This window comes from Dipodomys spectabilis, unplaced genomic scaffold, assembly GCF_019054845.1.
Source record: "Dipodomys spectabilis isolate Male_0828 unplaced genomic scaffold, ASM1905484v1 ptg000185l, whole genome shotgun sequence".
Taxonomy (NCBI): Eukaryota; Metazoa; Chordata; class Mammalia; order Rodentia; family Heteromyidae; genus Dipodomys; species Dipodomys spectabilis.
Window position 1 is genome coordinate 2756485 of NW_024870862.1, and position 18326 is coordinate 2774810.

At 39.3% G+C, this 18326-nt stretch overlaps 1 long non-coding RNA gene across 1 annotated transcript; it reads left to right on the plus strand.

Moving 5' to 3' along the window:
* The first annotated feature begins 1620 nt into the window (after positions 1-1620).
* LOC122121149 lies at positions 1621-15985 on the plus strand. Its single transcript, XR_006149894.1, has 3 exons — positions 1621-1633; positions 8036-8038; positions 15873-15985. It is a non-coding gene; the product is annotated as an uncharacterized LOC122121149 (long non-coding RNA).
* Positions 15986-18326: the final 2341 nt, after the last annotated feature.

Consider the following 18326-nt stretch of genomic DNA (forward strand, 5'->3'; position numbering starts at 1 on the left):
CTGAGTCTGTAGTTTCCAAAGGACATTGAACTCCATACTAGCAAGAATGGATTTTATTGTTTGTATTTATAAGGCCATAATGGCAAACTGAAATAAAAGTACAATAAAATTATCCAAAAACATAATATTAAATCTCAGAATTTGAAAAATAGTTGCATGTAAGTACTGCAAATGAAGTTATACTAGAATGATAAAATACGCACAAACTACATTACTTCAGTTACATTCAAAAGTAAAAAAAAGAATTACAGAAAGAATACTTACTGTACACAAAATACTACAATGGTTTTAAAGGTTGAAATAATGTAGGTTATGTATATTGTTGTAATAAAACATAGTATTTCTATGTTCTGGTCCTGTTTATATCACTGAAGGAAAATATTAGAGTAGAAATTGTATGTGGCACCAGTTGCTTCCAGTACCAAGAAAGGGAGTGGCACTTCTAAATGTGCATCCTGGGAAGACACTCATACCCAGCCCACGTAGACCCATCAGAGGTCCATGTGATGAACCTGCGGGGCTCCAAGGTACCACAGTGCTGCTGCATTGTATCTATAAAGGCTTCACCTTTGTACTACATTGAGATTTAGGGAGTAAGGGGGCAATGGAGCTTATAAAAAGAGTCATATTTCAAGAGAATATCTAAAACACCAGTCCACACGTACACATTTCCACTTTCTACCTGAACCTAGGGAAAAAATACTGTGAACCAAAGAAAGTGGGCCCTAGAACTAAGTAAAACTTACTAATCAGACATGAGTGAGGCAAGCAAATTTAACCTAACACGCAAATATGCAAAATCTTCACTGTTTATACAAATACACTTGGAAACAAAGTGCAATAGAAGATAGATATCTTGTATTAATAGTTACTCAGCTAGACCACGGTGGCTCATAACTACAGTCTTATAGAGGAGAATTGAGCTCTTGTGAATAACAAGTCTGCAAGATGACTTTTCCCAAATAACCAGCAAAAGCTAGGCTGGATTGGGTGCTGGTGGTCCATACCTGTAATCCAAGTTACTCAGGAGGCTGAGATCTGAGGATCCTGGTTCAAAGCCAGCCCAGGCAGGAAAGTCTGTTAGACTCATCTCCAATTAACCACTAGAAAACTGGAAGTGGTGCTGTGGCTCAAGGGCTCACCTTGACCTGAAGAGCTCAGGGACAGAGCCTAGGCCCAGAGGTCAAGCCCCATGACCAACAAAAAAAGCTAGTTTGGAGGCATAACTTAAGTGGGAGAGTGACAAGCAAGCAAGCTGAGTCCTTCAGTTCAAACCCTTGTACAAGATAGCAAGCAAGCAAATATATCCTCAACATTTTCTTTTCATGAAGGGAAGGAATAGGGTGGTTGTTCCATCAATTCTATCTAGGGAAATCATCAGTGATCTTTCTGGCAATCCTCAAGCTGACAGAACCAGTATCTTCTCTTTTTAGGAGAAGGTCTCTCTCTCTCTCTCTCTCTCTCTCTCTCTCTCTCTCTCTCTCTCTCTCTCTCTCTCTCTATCTGTGTGTGTGTGTGTGTGTGTGTGTCCATTGTGGGGCTTGAATTCAGAGTCTACGGGCTGTTCCTGAGCATTTTTGCCAAAGCTAGCGCTCTACCTATTTGAACCACATTGCCACTTTCAGTTCTGGTGGTTACATGAAGATAAGCGTCTCATGGACTTTTCCTGCTTGGGCTGGCTTTTGAACCTCAATCCTCAGATCTCTGCATCCTGAGGAGCTATGATTATAGGACTGAGCAACCTATTCCCAGCTAATGGAAGTCCCTAACAGGATGGTCAGTTGAATTCCAAGTAACCATTCTTATCATTTTCTGTCTGGTGCACAGTTAGACTCTAATTCTGGCCATGTACTTACTAATAAGTTGTTTAACCCTGTGCTTCCATGTGAGAAAGGTAAGAGTTAACTGCTCAGAGCAGTTCAGAGTTCAGTGAATTAATACACAGTTCTATAAAGAGCAGATGTTGGCGCACAGTAATACTTCAGAAATGCTACTTTTATAACAAAATACAAGTTGTGACAGTTATCCTCACATATTAGAACACATGGGACAAAGAACATTTCACATTCCTCTAAGGAAGCAACATCAAAAAGAAGAGCAGTTGTGATTGTCAGTAAAAGAAAACATTACTGGGTATATAGTATTGAATTCATTCATCTAGAGTTTCTATAACTGAGAAGTACACATTATATATTATTGAAAGCAGCAATGTTAAATCACTATTTAGACAAGGCTGAGACCAGCCAGTGTCACTGTCATTTGATATAGTTTTTCCAACTTTCAAAAGCTTGACAAGAGAAAACAGAAACCAGGATTTCTCAGCATGGTTGGCCAACCTGGCTGCTCTACATGGCAGCACCAGCAGTTCAACCAGATGCTTAGTAACAGCTATGGCCAGTGGAGATTTGTGGACTAGCCCTCATGGAGATTGCCATCTCTTAGAGAGATCATAGAATCACTTTGTCTTTTATGAATGCTACAGTATCTCCATAAGTATGAAGATTAGAATGATGCTATATTTTATTCTGTTACTCAACCTTATATCACCCAACTATATATAAATGTTCATTGGTTCAGAAAGAATATTATGTGTTCCCAGAGGTATCCAGTTAATGTACTTTCCCAACATTCATATAAATTTACATGTATTTATTTAGGCAAGTCACTGCTTAAGTCATCATATTAACTATTAATCTTATTTTTCCAACATATTTTGCAGTTTTTGTTAAGAAAAATAGAAAAAGGAATAGGAACAGGTAGGACTCTCCATCTCGACAGGTCTACTTACTGAGAATCAGCAAGCGGCAACCAACCTTCCTGCAGGAATGGAGGCTACAAGAAGCTGGGTTTGGAGGTGGGTTTTGTGGGGTCTGAGCCAGGGGCCAGAGGTTATCAAAAGGCTATTAGGGCAGAGAAAGGCAGGGACTTTCAATCAGCTCACAGTGGAATGTTGAAGGCCAGGCTTGGGTCAGACTGCCCTGCCTGCACATCAAGTCCACACATACCTGGGCTTTGCCTGGTCCATATGTGCCTGAGACAGTAAGGCGGCGGTCATTCCTTCATATTCGATCTTTAGATACATAAGAAGATTGGGACAAGAGGGGAGAGGTAAGTCTTTCATATAGAGTCTTTGGATAGATAAAAGGATTGGGCTCGAAGAAGAAACCAGGAGTTGTTAGACTCTTCTTTGGAGATTCTTTGTCTGGTCCTATTTGGGATTTATTATCCAAACTGTCCTGTTTGGAATTTAAATTCCATTTGAGATTTTCTAGCAGAGGTATCATCCTAGTCCTGAACTTTCCTTTGTTTTTTTGTAGGCCATGGGGCTTTAACTCTGGGCCTAGGTGCTGTCCCTCAGCTCTTCAGCTCAAGGCTACTGCTCTACCACTTGAGCCACAGTGCCGCTTCTGGTTTTCTGGTGGTTAATTGGAGATAAGAGTCTCACAGTCTTTCCTACCTGAGATGGCTTTGAACTGTGATCCTCAGATCTCAGCCTCCTGAGTAACTGGGATGACAGGAGTGAGGCATCAGTGCCTGGCTTTGGTCCTGCACTTCAGATGAAGTCAGGGATGAACTATTCCTGAGAACCAGGAAGGACTCAGGGGTAGGAGGGGTGGGAGGTGAGAGGACATGAGAGCAACGTGGAGTTATGAGAACAAAGCATGTTCCCATCAGCTTTGAATAGCAAATTAATTCTTTTGATAATCACCAATAATTATGGCCTTTTTACTCTTAGGATAAGTCACACTGATAATATTGATATTTCTATATCTATATAGATATTCACAGTGATATTTCTATAGTGCTAACCAGATGCTAGGCACTATGTGTACATTCTCTCCCTTACACATACACACACTCCTTACAACAATCCTTTAGCACAAGTACTATATTGTTACCATTTTACAGATGAAGAAAACAGAACCAATGAAGAAAGATTAAATAACTTGTCCAGTCTGGTGAGTGGTGGAGCTAGAATTTGTACTCAGCACTCTAGGTTCAAGTCTATGCTCTTTAGACACGCTGCCTTGGGCAGATGAAGAATGAGTAAAAGTTCCAATGGTTTGAAGGTGAAGATGAATGGAAGAATAGAGAACAGGAAATCAATACTTGTGAAAGTATGTCAGATGTGAGGATAGTAGTAGAGGACAGGTATGTCTGAGATTAAAAACAGGAGACATGAAGTGAACCCAGGAAGGCACAGTTAGAGCCAGGGGTCCTGTGGAGGCCAGACCATGTAGGACTGGGCAGGTCAGGTCAGAAACTTAAAGAAGAACAGGATTCAGTGAGCAAGAGGGCACAGCAGTCTGAATGCCACTTTGGCATACAAGCTGAAAATGCAGGGAGACACGTGACAGCCAGGTGACTGTGCTGTTGGAGGTAGGGTACAAATCACACAGGGCAGAGGGAAGGATTCAATTTGGGAGAGGCAGTCTCAAAAGGAGTTGCATGGGTGATTCCTAGGCTTCTAGTTTGTGGAAACAACTAAGGAGGCTCAGAGGCTTGTAATGAAAGTAATTTGCTAAATCCTGGAGATGTGGAATACAAGGAATATATGGGATCAGGGGAGGTGTCCAGAAGTATACTGAAGGAAGGACTCAGAGATAAATTCTGGAGATATATCTGACAGTTTAAGCCACAGGATACATAAGATCCCACAAACGGGCTCTAGAAGATAAGCTGAAGGAAATGGCATTTTAAAAGACCAACAAGATAAGGATGAGCCTACAACGGAGATACTGAGAGGCAGAAGGTAATCCAGTACAGTGATGTCAGAAGCCAGTGAGAGGACATGTTTAAGAAAACAATAAAGTCCAATGCTTCTGAGAAACAAGAAGACTCATGTTGAAACAACCATTACATCAAGAGACATGGTGACAGCTTCCAGAAGGACAAGAGGGCAAGAGTGAAGTGAGGAATGAGGATGGGGTATGGAAATGAAGAAAGAGGGAACACAACTCAGAAAGATGGAAGCATGAGAGAATGGAGGGTCAAGAGAAGGTTCAGCAGATTTCTGAGTGCTAAGCACCATGACTCACACCTGTAATCCTACCTATTCAGGAGGCTGAGATCTAAGAATCACAGTTTGAAGCCAGCCTGGGTACACAAATCCTTCAGACTCTTATCTCCAATTATCCAGAAAAAACATAACTGGAGGCATGGCTTTAGCTAATGTTGCCAGTCGTGAGCAAAAAAGTCAAACGAGAGTCCCTGCGTTCAAGTCCCAGCGCCAGCATGAGAATGACCATGTTTAAAATGTTGATTCCAAGACCAGATCTGGGAGAAAGAAGATGAATTCAGAGGAGAAAAGCCGTAACTATGAAGTTTCTATGAATTTGAGAGAGAAAAGACAAAAAACTTGAAGAGCTGTAAGAAGATAGTCTTTTACCAGGAAGGCAGAAAGCTAGGAGGTGAGTGGCTATAGACAGGTTTGTACCTTTGACAGTGAGAAAACTGTGAAGTTCCCATCTGATGGCTCCCACTTTGTTTAAGACACAGAGCTGCACAGGGAGAATGAAAGAGGAGGTGTGGGGTGAGAAGGAAAGGGTAGAGTCAGAGTTCTGTGCAGACAAGAAGGTCTAAGCTGTAATGGCGGTAAAAGTGAAACCCTGAAACAGATTGCTAGGTGGAACTGAGGGCTCATTTCAGAATACTGGGAGTCAAGACATGCAGAGGTTTCAAATGATTACAGTGCCTGTCTGTGGGTTCAGGCAGGGCGGACAACTGTGAGGAGTCATCGAGCTTGGGTTTGGCTAAGCAAGATCCCACAGGAACTCGAAAGGACAAGTAGACTTAAGGTAGAAACCTGCTGGATACGGACCAGACACCTTAGCTACAAGAAAAAAAGCGAGAAAAGAGGGACTTGGCGAGAGTAACAGAAGAAATGAGTTGAACAAGCTACTGATGGAAAGAGGTGGGCAAAGAACAGAATATTTGAATTTAACTCATTAATTTTATTAAAACCCGTTAGAAGGGGACACAAGTGGGTCATGCTGCATGTTAGCTCTTCTGAAGACTGAGATCCAGAGGATTGCAGTTTGAAGCCAGCCCAGGCAAAAAGTCGTAGACTCCATCTCCAAAATAACCAGCAGCAACTAAGTGGTGCAGCACTAGCTGTCAGAAAGCTGAGCAAGAGCTCAAGGCTCCAGTTCAAAACACAGTACCTAAAAAATTTTAAATCACTCATTAGCAATTGTGTAGATTTTAAATCAAAGCCCAGCAAAACAAGAACCAGGATATTGGTGCTAGCAAGAGGAGAAGGCTAGGGGAGGAAGGGGAGAAGGGTAGATGAAGAGGGAAGTGTGGAGAATGCAGGCAAGAATCCATACCACAGAATTGAGACACATTAAGGGAAAGGGTGTGTCAAAAGGGAGTGTGCAAAGATGTTGATGTGGTGACACAAATCAAGATGCAGAGTACACATAAATTTCTTTATTATATTGCAAAACATTCAATACATAACCTAGAATTAAGATAAGTAAAGGGAAGGGTGGCTTGGAGGGTTGGGGGAGAATGCTGAAAGGGTAACATTGATCAAGACACACAATATTCATAAACTGCTCTGTACAAATACCTAAAGATAACAAAAATATTTTTAAAAACGAAGCAGGGAATGACTATGGTCATAAGGCAAGACCCAATGCCATCTACTGTTAGCAAGAAAAAATGGGAATGTAAGTTTCAGACCCCAAGTAAGTTGACTAAGTTAAAAACAATTACTCATTAGATAGCTTGAACTACATTGCTCCTTATTAATACATTAAGAAGATGTATGAAAAGATTACAATCCAATGAGAAAATATGCAAAACACCCTACTTGGCTGGGGACTCCTCATCCAGGTCACCCAGGGTCTCCTCCTCCAAGGTTTCTTTCTTTGGGGCCTTTAACTTCATGCCACTGAAAAACAGCAAAAGCCTCTGCAGTCATATGAATGAATTACACCAATGCTTTTACAAACATAATCTCGCAAAAAACAAAAAATAATAATGACCCATTTCTTCTTTTTCCAATAAAAGCAGTATTAGGGTTTGAACTTAAGAGCATTGCACTGAAGCAAGATTTTTCTACTTACGCTTTCTGCATAGCTGAGATTACAGATGCATACCCCCAAGCCTGGCTTGTTGATATTCAGTCCTTTTCCCCAGATAGCCTCAAACCATGATCCTCCCAGGTCTCTAGTGATTACAAGTGGGAGTCACTGAGCTCAAGTTTAGTGTCTTATTTCTTAAGGGTTTGCTTTTCAAGGAGTTCTGTACACATACAACTGCCACACCAAAATGAATTTCTTATCCATATAAATTTCCAGAATGTGAAAAGTTATTTTATAAATAGAAATTTCCATAAATAATCTAAAATTAAGAATGGGATATAGGCAAGGCACCAGTGGCTCATGCCTATAATCCTAGCTACTCAGGAGGCTGAAATCAAGAATCACAGTCCAAAGCAAGCCTAGGCAAGAAAGTATGTGAGAGTCTTATCTCCAGTTAATCACCAGAAAACCAGAAATGGAGCTGTGGCTCAAAGTGGTAAAGCACTAGCTTTAGTGAATTAGTTCAAATGGTAGAGCACTGGGCTTATGTGCCCAGGTCCTGAGTTCAAGCACCATGATCAGCATGAGAGACAGAAAGAGGGAAAGAGTGAGCATACCATAAATATTCTTTTTTTCTTTTTTCTTTTTGTCAGTCCTGGGGCTTGAACTCAGGCCTGGCACTGCTCCTGAGCTTCTTTTCTCAAGGCTAGCACTCTATTACTTGAGATACAGTGCCACTTCTGGCCTTTTCTGTTTATGTGGTACTAAGGAATCCAACACAGGGCTTCATGCTTGCTAGGCGAGCACTCTCCCACTAAGGCACATTCCCAGCCTCAAACATAAATATTCTTAAACTACAAGTATTAAAAATACTCCCAATAAAAAATAAGACTATTGGGCCTGGCACCACAGTGTTTGGTTGGAGTAAGAGACCAACAAAATGCTGGTGTAGTGTTTACACCTGCCACAAGAGCTATACAGACATGGGAGCTCTTACTTGGCAGGCTGTGGTCAGGCTAGCCTGGGTAAAAAGGTACTTTATTCAAAAAATAATGAAGCAGAGCGCTGGTGGCTCACGCCTGTAATCCTAGCTATTCAGGAGGCTGAGATCTGAGGATCGCGGTTCAAAGCCAGCCCGGGCAAGAAAGACCGTGAGACTCCTATCTCCAAGAAACCACCAGAAAACCGGAAGTGGCAATGTAGCTCAAGCGGTAGAACGCTCGCCTTGAGCTGAAGAGCTGAGGGACAGCGCCCAGGCCCAGAGTTCAAGCCCCACGACCGACAAAAAAAAATAATAATGAAAAAGGATTGGGGGCATAACTCAAGTGATGGAGCCTCTGCGTGGCTAGTGCAAGGGCCCTGAGTTCAAACCTAGTACTCCCAAAAGGAAGAAAAAGACCATCTGAACAAACTCAGAAAATGGCAATAAGGTAGAAATAAATTTTACAAAAAGGATCACATATGATTATAAATAAGCTGGTAATAACTAATCCAGCAAAACAAGACATTGAATTAATTTATATATTTCATTTTAATATACCATCTACAGATGAAATGAAAGCACAAAGAAAATTAGAATTTTAATTCACATGACCTCATTCTTTTCCTTTCTGTATTGACATTAATACTAATTGAACATTACATTTTATGAAGGCCCAGAAAAAGAAATATTACTTTTAGTAAACTGTTAAAATGTAGAATTGGATGTGTGGCTCAAGTGACACAGGCTTGGTCTAACAAGCCAAGCTCAATTCCCAATATTGCTGGGAAAATATTACAGTTATATACAGAATCCAGCATTTTTTTCATCCTAGTGCAGAAGTTTTCAATGATGGCTTTTTAAGGTTTTAAAGTACATATAAATTAAGCTGCATTAATAAAATACATCTCAACTTAAATATTGTGTGTTCTAAGCGTGTAGAAACTGCAATCAGTTTTAAAAGACCCTTACAATTAAAGGAGGTACTCTTAAGGAAAGGACCCAAAGGTGCAATGAATGCCTCTGTGCCAGTGAACTTGTAAAATAATATTTATCAACATGAATGCCAGGAAATGGCAACAAGTTTTTAATATTTTTTTCCCATTGTTGATGAAGATGGTGTTGTTTTTTGCTTTTTGGTCTTTGTTTATTGTTTTTTGTCTGTTTGTTCCTTTAACTGTCTTTGGGGGGTAAGAGTAGGCAAAAAATGGAAGAACCAAGGTTAAACAAATGCAGCATTGATACTCAGTAGACACTATCAGGAAAATGAACTATACAATTTGTAGGTAGAGATGGGAGAGGGAAATGGAGAGAGCAAAGGAAGGGGTGAAATTGCCACCAAAGAAATACATTCATTATCTGCTTATGAAATGGTGACCCCTCTGTACATCTCTTTAATAATTAGTAACAGGGACTGGGAAAGTGACCAAGTGGTAGAGTGCTTGCCTAGCATGCATGAGGCCCTGGGTTCGATTCCTCAGCACCACATAAGCAGAAAAAGTTGGAAGTGGTGTTTTGGCTCAAGTGGAAGAACACTAGCATTGAGCTGAATAGCTGAGGGACAGAGCCTAGGCTAAGTGTTCAGGCCCCATGATCAACAAAGAAAAATTACTAACCATTTTTTTTTAATCTCACAGTTTCTTTTTGCCATAAATTTTGATTAACTTCCACTTTGGTTTTGCTTTTTCTTTTGTTGTAAAGGTTTCTGAGTCTTGAGCTCAGGGTGTCTCTCTCTCTCTCTCCCCTCTGTCAGCTTTTTCTCTCAAGGCTGGCACTCTACCACTGAGGTATACTTTCACTTCCAGCTTTTTTTTTTTTTTACTGTTTAACTAGAGATCAGAATATCTATCTCAGGTTCATCTGCCTGAGCTGGTTTCAAACTGTAGTTCTCAGATCTCAACCTCCTAAGTAGCTAGGACTATAGATGTAAGCAACAAGTCCCTGGCATTTAACAAATTATCATAAAATAGTTATAGTTGTGACATTTCCACGTAATGTTATCCTCCCTCTTCTCAAAACAATTTCAACAGGTTTCAGTTTTATTTTGACAAAAATCTACTAAAACCATATTCATTCTCTTTCCCCTTAGTTAGTCAACCCTCTTACTAGTGCTCCACCCTAGCCTCTCTCTCTCCCCCAAGTTGCTATTGATCAACAGCTTTCAAGTAATTTTCATATATAGTTACAATGTATCTCAAAATTATTCACCCTGTTTTCCCCTTCTCCTCTTAAATAGACTTGTAGACTGAAATTGTATGTCTGCCCATAATAATAAAAGTAGAATCATGTCTACAAATACATTTGCTTTTTAGGTCTAGCTTTTATATAGGAGAAAAAAACATATATCTTGTGGGTTTTTTTTTTTAGCTTAGCTCATTATGATGTCTTCTAATTATATCCATTTTTCTGAAAGCGACATGATTTCATTTTCCTTCATGGCTGTGTAACATTCCATTGTGCATCAATACCACTTCCTCTTTATCATTTAAGAAGATTCCAATGCTGGGCGCCAGTGGCTCATGCCTGTAATCCCCAGAAGTGATGCTGTGGGCTCAAGCGGTAGAGCGCTCGCCTTAAGCTGAAGAGCTGAGGGACAGCACCCAAGCGCAGAGTTCAAGGCCCACGACTGACAAAAAAAAAAAAAAAAGAAGAAGAAGAAGATTCCAGTTGCCTGATTCCATTATTTGGCTGTTTTACACAGTGCTGTAATAAACATGAGTTATTCTGACATCTTTCTGGTATATTGATTTATTCTATTGACATATGCCTCATACTGATATAGTGGAGTCTTTGCAAGGGTTTATTTTTAGACTGATATCCATAATGATTCCACTAGTTTACATTCCCACCAAAAGACTATAAAGATTCCTTTTCTAATGCATCTTGCCAGCATTTTCTTGGTGGCTGTCATTCTAACTGAAGTAGATGTAATCTTATTGCAGTTTTAATTTGCATGTTCTTTATTATAACTAAGGCTGTTGGACATTTCCTGATGACTTTATTAGCCATCCCTTTATTCTTCTTTAAACTATGTAATTACATTATTTGTGGGTTTTTTATGTCTAATTTCAGTCCTCTGTGTAGTATGGATATCAATTCTTTATTTGTTGGATAGCTGGCAAAGATTATTCTCTTATTCTTTGAGTTGTCTCTTGATTCTGGTCACTTCTTTTGCTTTGAAAAAACTCTTAATTTGATACTGTCCCATTTACCCATGTTTGTTTCCATTCTCTGGAGTCCTGTTCAGAAAATAATTGCCTGTGTTTCATAAGTTTTCTTATATTTTTCTGTAGTAGATTTAAAACTTCAGTTCTCATTTTGAGCTCTCTGTACCTCTTGGAGATTTTTGTTTTTGTTTTTGTTTTTAGAAGGTGACAAAAGGCCCACTTTCAGTATCTTAAGTGGATGACCCGCTTTCTTAACACCATTTATTGGAGAGTATTTTTTTCTCCAGTGTGTGTCTTTTGGCTCCTTTGTCAAGTATCAGTTGGCTACAGATCTGTGCTCTTATTAAAAACTTTTACTTTATGAACAAGATGTTTGTCTGTTCATTTTTATTTGCAGGTCCTGGGCCTGAACTCAGGACTTAGCTACTGCCCCTGAGGTATTTTTCGCAAGGCTAGGATTCTACCACTTTAGACACAACTCCACTTCCAGCTTTTTGGTGGGTAGAGATAAGGATCTCATAAACTTTCTTTTTTTTCTTTTTCTTCTTTTTCCTTCTTCTTTTTTATTGTAAAAATACTGTACAGAAGGGTTATAATTACATGGGCAAGAAAGTGAGTACATTTCTTATCAAGCATTGTAGCTTCCTCCATTATTTACCCTTCCCATCCCTTCCCAGCCTCCCCCCTCCCCCCCACCCAATTCTCCACCCCCCAAAGTTGTAAAGTTCGTTTTCAACACGACAACTTGTACTTCTCATTGTTGCAACGGGTCCACCTGTATCCTTATTTAAACGACTTGTTTTTCCCCTTCCCCTCCACAAATTATACCATATAAAATACAGTGAAAGCAGGGGTTATACTGTGGGGGAGGGACATACAAAGCAACAAAGAAGTAATCCTATAACATTGCCACATTTGTTAGGAAATGGAAAGACTTGGGAAAAAATTACATTAAATGAAGTAAGCCAAGCCCAAAGAAACATAGGTCCCATGGATTCCCTTATTTGCATTATCTAGTATATGTATGAGTCAAGCAGAAAAGGTCAGATAAGGTGATGTTAAGAAAATGAAACCTAAGACATGTATTTAAATGTTTTTTTTTCTTTCATGCATTTGTTTCTAACGCATTTATAAGATTATTTCTCACAAACTTTCTTAACATGGCTGACATCCAACCGTGATCCTCAGCTCTCAGCCTCTTGAGTAGCTAGGGTTACAGGCATGCACCATTGGTGCCTGGCTTTAAACAAGATCTTAACTCAAATGTATTTGATGTATAAAATGACACACACCTAGTTGAAGCCCCTTCATAAATGCTCACATCTACCCATCAGCCAGACCCCAGTGGGTCACTTCATTTTTAAGCACCAGTAGTCCCAAAGTCTAGCAGAATAGCAATGCTAAGTTATTTCAATGTTTTCTTTGTTCTCTTGCCATGAAACAAAGATTAAAACACAAAATGAGTCATCAATGGCTCGTGACTACAACCCTAACTACCAAGGAGTCTGAGATTGAGTGCTGTGGTTTGAAGCCAGCCCAAAAAGGAAAGTCCATGAGACTCTTATCTCAAACTACCAGAAAAGCTGAAAGTGGAGCTGTCGCTTGCTTCAAACAGAATAGCACTAACCTTAAGCACAAAAGCTCAGGGCACAGAGCCCATGCCCAGAGCCCAAGCTCCAGGACCGGAACACACACACAATTAAAACCCTACAGGCTTACAGTTTGTACTGTTTGGCAATTAATGACTAAAAAGATGTGGGGAAAGAGAAAAAGGGAAACACAAACACCTGAGACTATAAAAATCAGCATTTATTAAACTTGAGCAGTGAACTGATTTTACAGAGAGGAAAAATCACAGATCTACCGTTTGTGTTGACCTATATTATTTTATGCATAAATTCAAAACTCATGGTGTACTCGCAGCTTATTGAACCGTGTGATCAAATCTACAAAGATGAGCAACAATTTGTTTTGACAAATAGTGTTCTGCTGAAAGCAAACTGAGAATGCTAAGTTCATTACAAGAAACAGCCTGAGAGACTCTGTCTATACTTTGAATTGTTATCCTAGAGAAAAGCATGCCTATTTGTGTGACTATGCTCCAAAATTGCTGTTGAACATTTCAAGGCTTTTAGGACCTAGCTCAAATGTAGTCAGCCTTCACACTGAACCCAAATCTCTAACAGTGGATGGAGTTTCATCAAATGTTACCTGATAACATACAATTACCTGCTCTCAACAGTATAAACTCTAAGGCAGTATTATTGAAAACTCATGTGTGGTTGTCTATTATGCTTTTATCAAAATACTATGTTTTTAAATGATATTGATGACACTCCATGCCAGACCTGTGAAGGAAACTCAAAACTGTCAGAACTACTTAGTCACGTGAGTCTGTCCTTTATTCTAGTAACTACTGCCAGTGTTTTCGGCATGAGCAAGGGATGGACTGCACATCACTTCTCATTCACTTCCTCACAGATCCAAAGTTCACATGACAGCACTGACTGCACATCAGCTGATTACAAAAAAACAGGGGCTGGGGACTTCGCTCATTGAAAGGAAACTTGCCTGGCAAGTGCAAAAATTTAACTTCAGACCTCAGCTCTGAAAACTACAGAAACAATTAAACAACAACCACAACTACAACCACAACCACAAAAAGTGACTCTTACCTGATGTTGGTGGCTTATACCTGTAATTCTAGCTACTTAGGAGGCTAAGATCTGAGGATTGTGGTTCAAAGCCAGGCTGGGCAGGAAAATCAGTGAGACTCTTATCTCTAAAAAGCCAGAAGTGAAGACATACATGGTTCAAGTAGAGTGCTAGCCTTAAGTACAAAAGCTCAGGGTCAGTACCCAGGCCCTAAGTTCAAGCCCCAGATCCTGCACACACAAAAATATCTTACTCTAAGACTTATGTATAAACTATCATCGCCTAAATTAGTCACAAACAAACCCAAAATGAATGCCACAAGACATGTCTTCCTTACACCACTCTTGGAAGCCCCATAAATGGCACAGCCACCTCTACATACACACATATAGATATTATGTGTGTATGTGTATATATGTATATATACATACATACGTACATGTAATTGAAGTAAAACAAAGATCATTGAAACTATGGAATTCGAGATTGAGCAACCACTCAAAAAGTTTCTGTTCCGGTTCCATAGAAGAGAATGGTGGAAAACCTAATTTTACTTTTGGCATTATTATTTTATACATTTGTCTTTTAGAACAGATACTCAAGGAAAAGAAGTTCTGTCTGGCATAGTGGAACAGAGCGGAACACTAGCATTCAGGAGGTGGTTGTAGCAGGCTCACAAGTTAGAGGTCAGCCTGGGACACAGAGAACTCCAGGTCACCCTGGAACTTTCTCCAGAATAATACTAACAATAAATAAAAACAAGATTGCATAAAAGCTTAGATTCTTTAAAAGAAAGAAAATAGAAGTACAGATGCATCAAGTTTTCTAATTTACAGAAAGATGGTCTTACACAGTTTCTTGCTCTACACCATGCCTTACCCTACAGTATATCCTATCACTTTCTCAGCAGACACCATGAAGGCCAATACTACTGTAAAAGCAAACACATACCTAATCTAACTAGCAGAATTGGCAAAGATCTAAAGTATCATGAAGCCATAGAGAAATGTCTAACAGGAGCAAAATACAGGAGAAACTTCTCTTGGAGCTGCAACCCACATCTACAAATGACTATAAAGTAAGATGCAATACCAAGAAGCTAAAAGAACTCTGAAAGGTCTCAGAGAAGTATATAATGTATGGGTATTTAGAAAGCTTCTTGAGACATACATAAATATGCTACGCCATATACTTGTTAGGGCACCAGCAAGTATGTAGACATCTGTCACAAATCATTTAGCTAATATAAAATTATAAAGCTCTTTAAAAATAGTTTCAAATCTAACTGCAACAGAGCAAACTTGTTTTAAAAAGTTATTATCTAGAAGCTGGGCACTGGTGGCTCAGGCCTGTGATCCTAGCTTCTCAGGAGGCTGAGATCTGAGGATTGCGGTTCAAAGCGAGCCCTGGCAGGACAGTCCATGAGACTCTTATCTCCAATAAACCACTGAAAACTGGAAGAGGTGCTGTGGCTTAAGTAGTAGAGAGTTAGCCTTCAGCTGAAGAGCTGAGGGATAGCACCCAGGCCCAGAGTTCAAGTCCCACGACCACCATCACTAACAACAGCAAAAAGTTTTCACCTAGGTACTTACACAAAAAAAAAATTATCTCAGTAAATCAAAGCTCCAAATCAGTATCTGCCTAGGGATATCTAATTATAAAGCATAATTCAATGATCACAATTCTCAATATAAGCAAATAAAAGTACATAGATTTCCACTTCATCATAGGCTTTCAGAGGACACAAATTCACTCCTTACCTGGTGTCTTTACCTAATCCCCAGGTACGAGATCCATATCCACACATGCTGTCTTCAGGTCTAATAGCTCTAGAGAAATGAAGAGTTTTCCTTTAACCTTCAATTGACGCTTCAGTCAATTTCTACATCAGAAAAGGTGGATCATAAAAGTTGTCCCAGGATCAGCCTTTCACAGAGTAATACCATACTGATATGAAGTTGGTTAAATATTCAGACATAATTAACAGATTCATGTATTACTGAAACTTATGTGGAAAATAGTATTTATAAAGTGACTTAGATTTTATAATTCCCACTGTATCTTTCAAAATCTCATTTCCCTCTCTGGTCAAATTCATCAAAAGCTCTGTTCCCGGGACAACCTCTGCCTCTGCTTAACATGCCCCCTCTTGGGCCTCCACGTCATCTCAGTTGCCTGTCTCGATCAAACCTGTCCACTGGTCTAGGAAAAGGTGACAATGCAATATGATAAGAGAACCCAAGCCTCTGCCTGTGTTCTGCCACATCCAGTCTCCTGGATGGTGTGGTAGACCATTAGGCTCTGGTGTGTAATCACCTGCCCACTTTCCCTTCTGCCCATCCTAATGCTTTCTGAATACCTACTTTTTTTCTACTAGTCTATAATCTCCTAAGATGTAGTTCTAAAGGTCTACATCTTTTTAATTGTTTTAACCATTGTTTATTAACATTTTTTATTTGTAAAGGCTTTTCAAAACATTTGCCATAAATAAAATTACTTATTTAAAAGAGAACCTGGCCAGGTGCCAGGGGCTCACACCTGTAATCCTAGCTACTCAGGAGGCTGAGATCTGAGGAGCACAGTTCAAAGCCAGCCCGGAGAGGAAAGTCTATGAGACACTATCTCCAATGAACCACCAGAAAGCTGGAAGTAGAGCTGTGGCTCAAAATGGTAAAGCACTAGCCTTGAACAAAGAAGCTCGCAGAGAGGGCCCAAACCCTGAGTTCAAGCCCCATGACTGACCAAAACAAAAAGGGATCTTGAAATCAAGAAATCCAGAGCATTAATAGCTTCAATACTTGCACCAGTAACATTATACTATCATTTTCTCATGTCTAAGAGAAGCCATTCTTTCCACAATAGAAAAAAAAAAGATCCCATTTACAAATTTCTTTTCTTGAAAAGAAATGCCAAAGTACTGATTATTAATTTTGTTTTTCATATAAAAGACTATTCTAAATAAATTCTCTACATTGGCTTTTCTACCCTCTAACGAAATCCAAAACAATTTTAAAACAGAAATGTTTTTTCTGATTTAAAATTCTATTCTTCTCCAATTTTCTTTGTTAGCATTTAATAAAATTTTGAGAAAAAAAGAAATTATTTTTAACCTATCAAAATCCCTTATGGAAATTAGACTAGACATAGAAATACAGAAAAAAAAATCATGCCACATTATGAATTGTTAGAATAAAGTCCAAAGGGTAATAATGTTTTAAATAGCTTTTATTGAGATTAAGTGATTACACTTATTGTGGAATAGTAATACTTAGTTAAAGTCATATATTCATTTTAACCTTCACAATGCAAAGTTGTCATTATCATGGTCTATAGTTTGTGAATTGTATAAGCCTTGACAATACAACTATTTCTTCCAAATCGGGTGATATGTACCTTTCATTCCTTTTGTTTAGTGTATGCTGCTCCCTCTTTCCCTCTCATTCCCTCACTCCCATTGCTGCCCTTCAGTTGCTTAGTTTATTTTCATCAATGTCAGGTGTAGCTGATGGGCCCCTCTGTTGTGTGTTTTTCCATTACCCTCTGATTCTGTGTCCTCCTCCTAGCTTCCCTCAGATGTGCACACATATATGGAATATATATGCATATATATACATCATACATATGGTCAAGAACATGGAGGAATTTAGAAATGATATGACAAATTAACTAGTGGTCCCTTGTTTCTTGAGTCCTGTTTATTTTGTCATATCCTTGCATTTTGGTTTTAACATCCACATATCAGGGAGCCATGTGCCATTTGTCTGTCTGATCTTGGCTTACCTTGTTCGAAATGATTTGTTCTAGTTCTACTCATTTCCCTGTGAATGACATTATTTTGTCCTTTCTAATGGCTGCATATTTCATTGTATATAGGTACTACAATTTTTTGATCCATTCACCTGTAGTGGGGCATCTGAGTTGTTTCCAAATCTTGGATATTGTGAACAGTGCTGCAATATACATGGAGGAGCAAATATCTTTCTATCCTGGTTCTTGTTGCTCAGTGTAGATGCCTAGGAGTGGTATGGCTGGGTCATACGGGAGGTCTATATTTAGCTTTCTGAGGACCCTCCAGACTGCTTTCCAAAGTGGTTGTATTAGTATACATTCCCAACAGCAATGCAGTAGGGTTCCTCTTTCTCTATATCCCCTCCAGCATTTGTCTTTGGCTGAATTTAGGATGTGGACCATTCTGATTGGGGTAAGGTGGTGAACATTTCATCTGTTTCTTTGCCATTTTTATATCTTCTGCTGAGAAGTCTCTCTTTAGCTGCTTTTCCATGTAATGATTGGATAGATTTGAGAGGCGATAGTTTCTTAAGTTCCCTGTATATAGTGGATATTAGGACATTCTCTGATACATTGCTGGTAAATATTTTTCCCAATTAGGTAGCTGTCTTTCTAGTTGTGTTGCTATTTGTTTATCTATGCAGAAACTTTTTATTTTAAGGTAGTCCCATTTGGCAAGTATCTCTCCAATTTGTTGTGACCCTG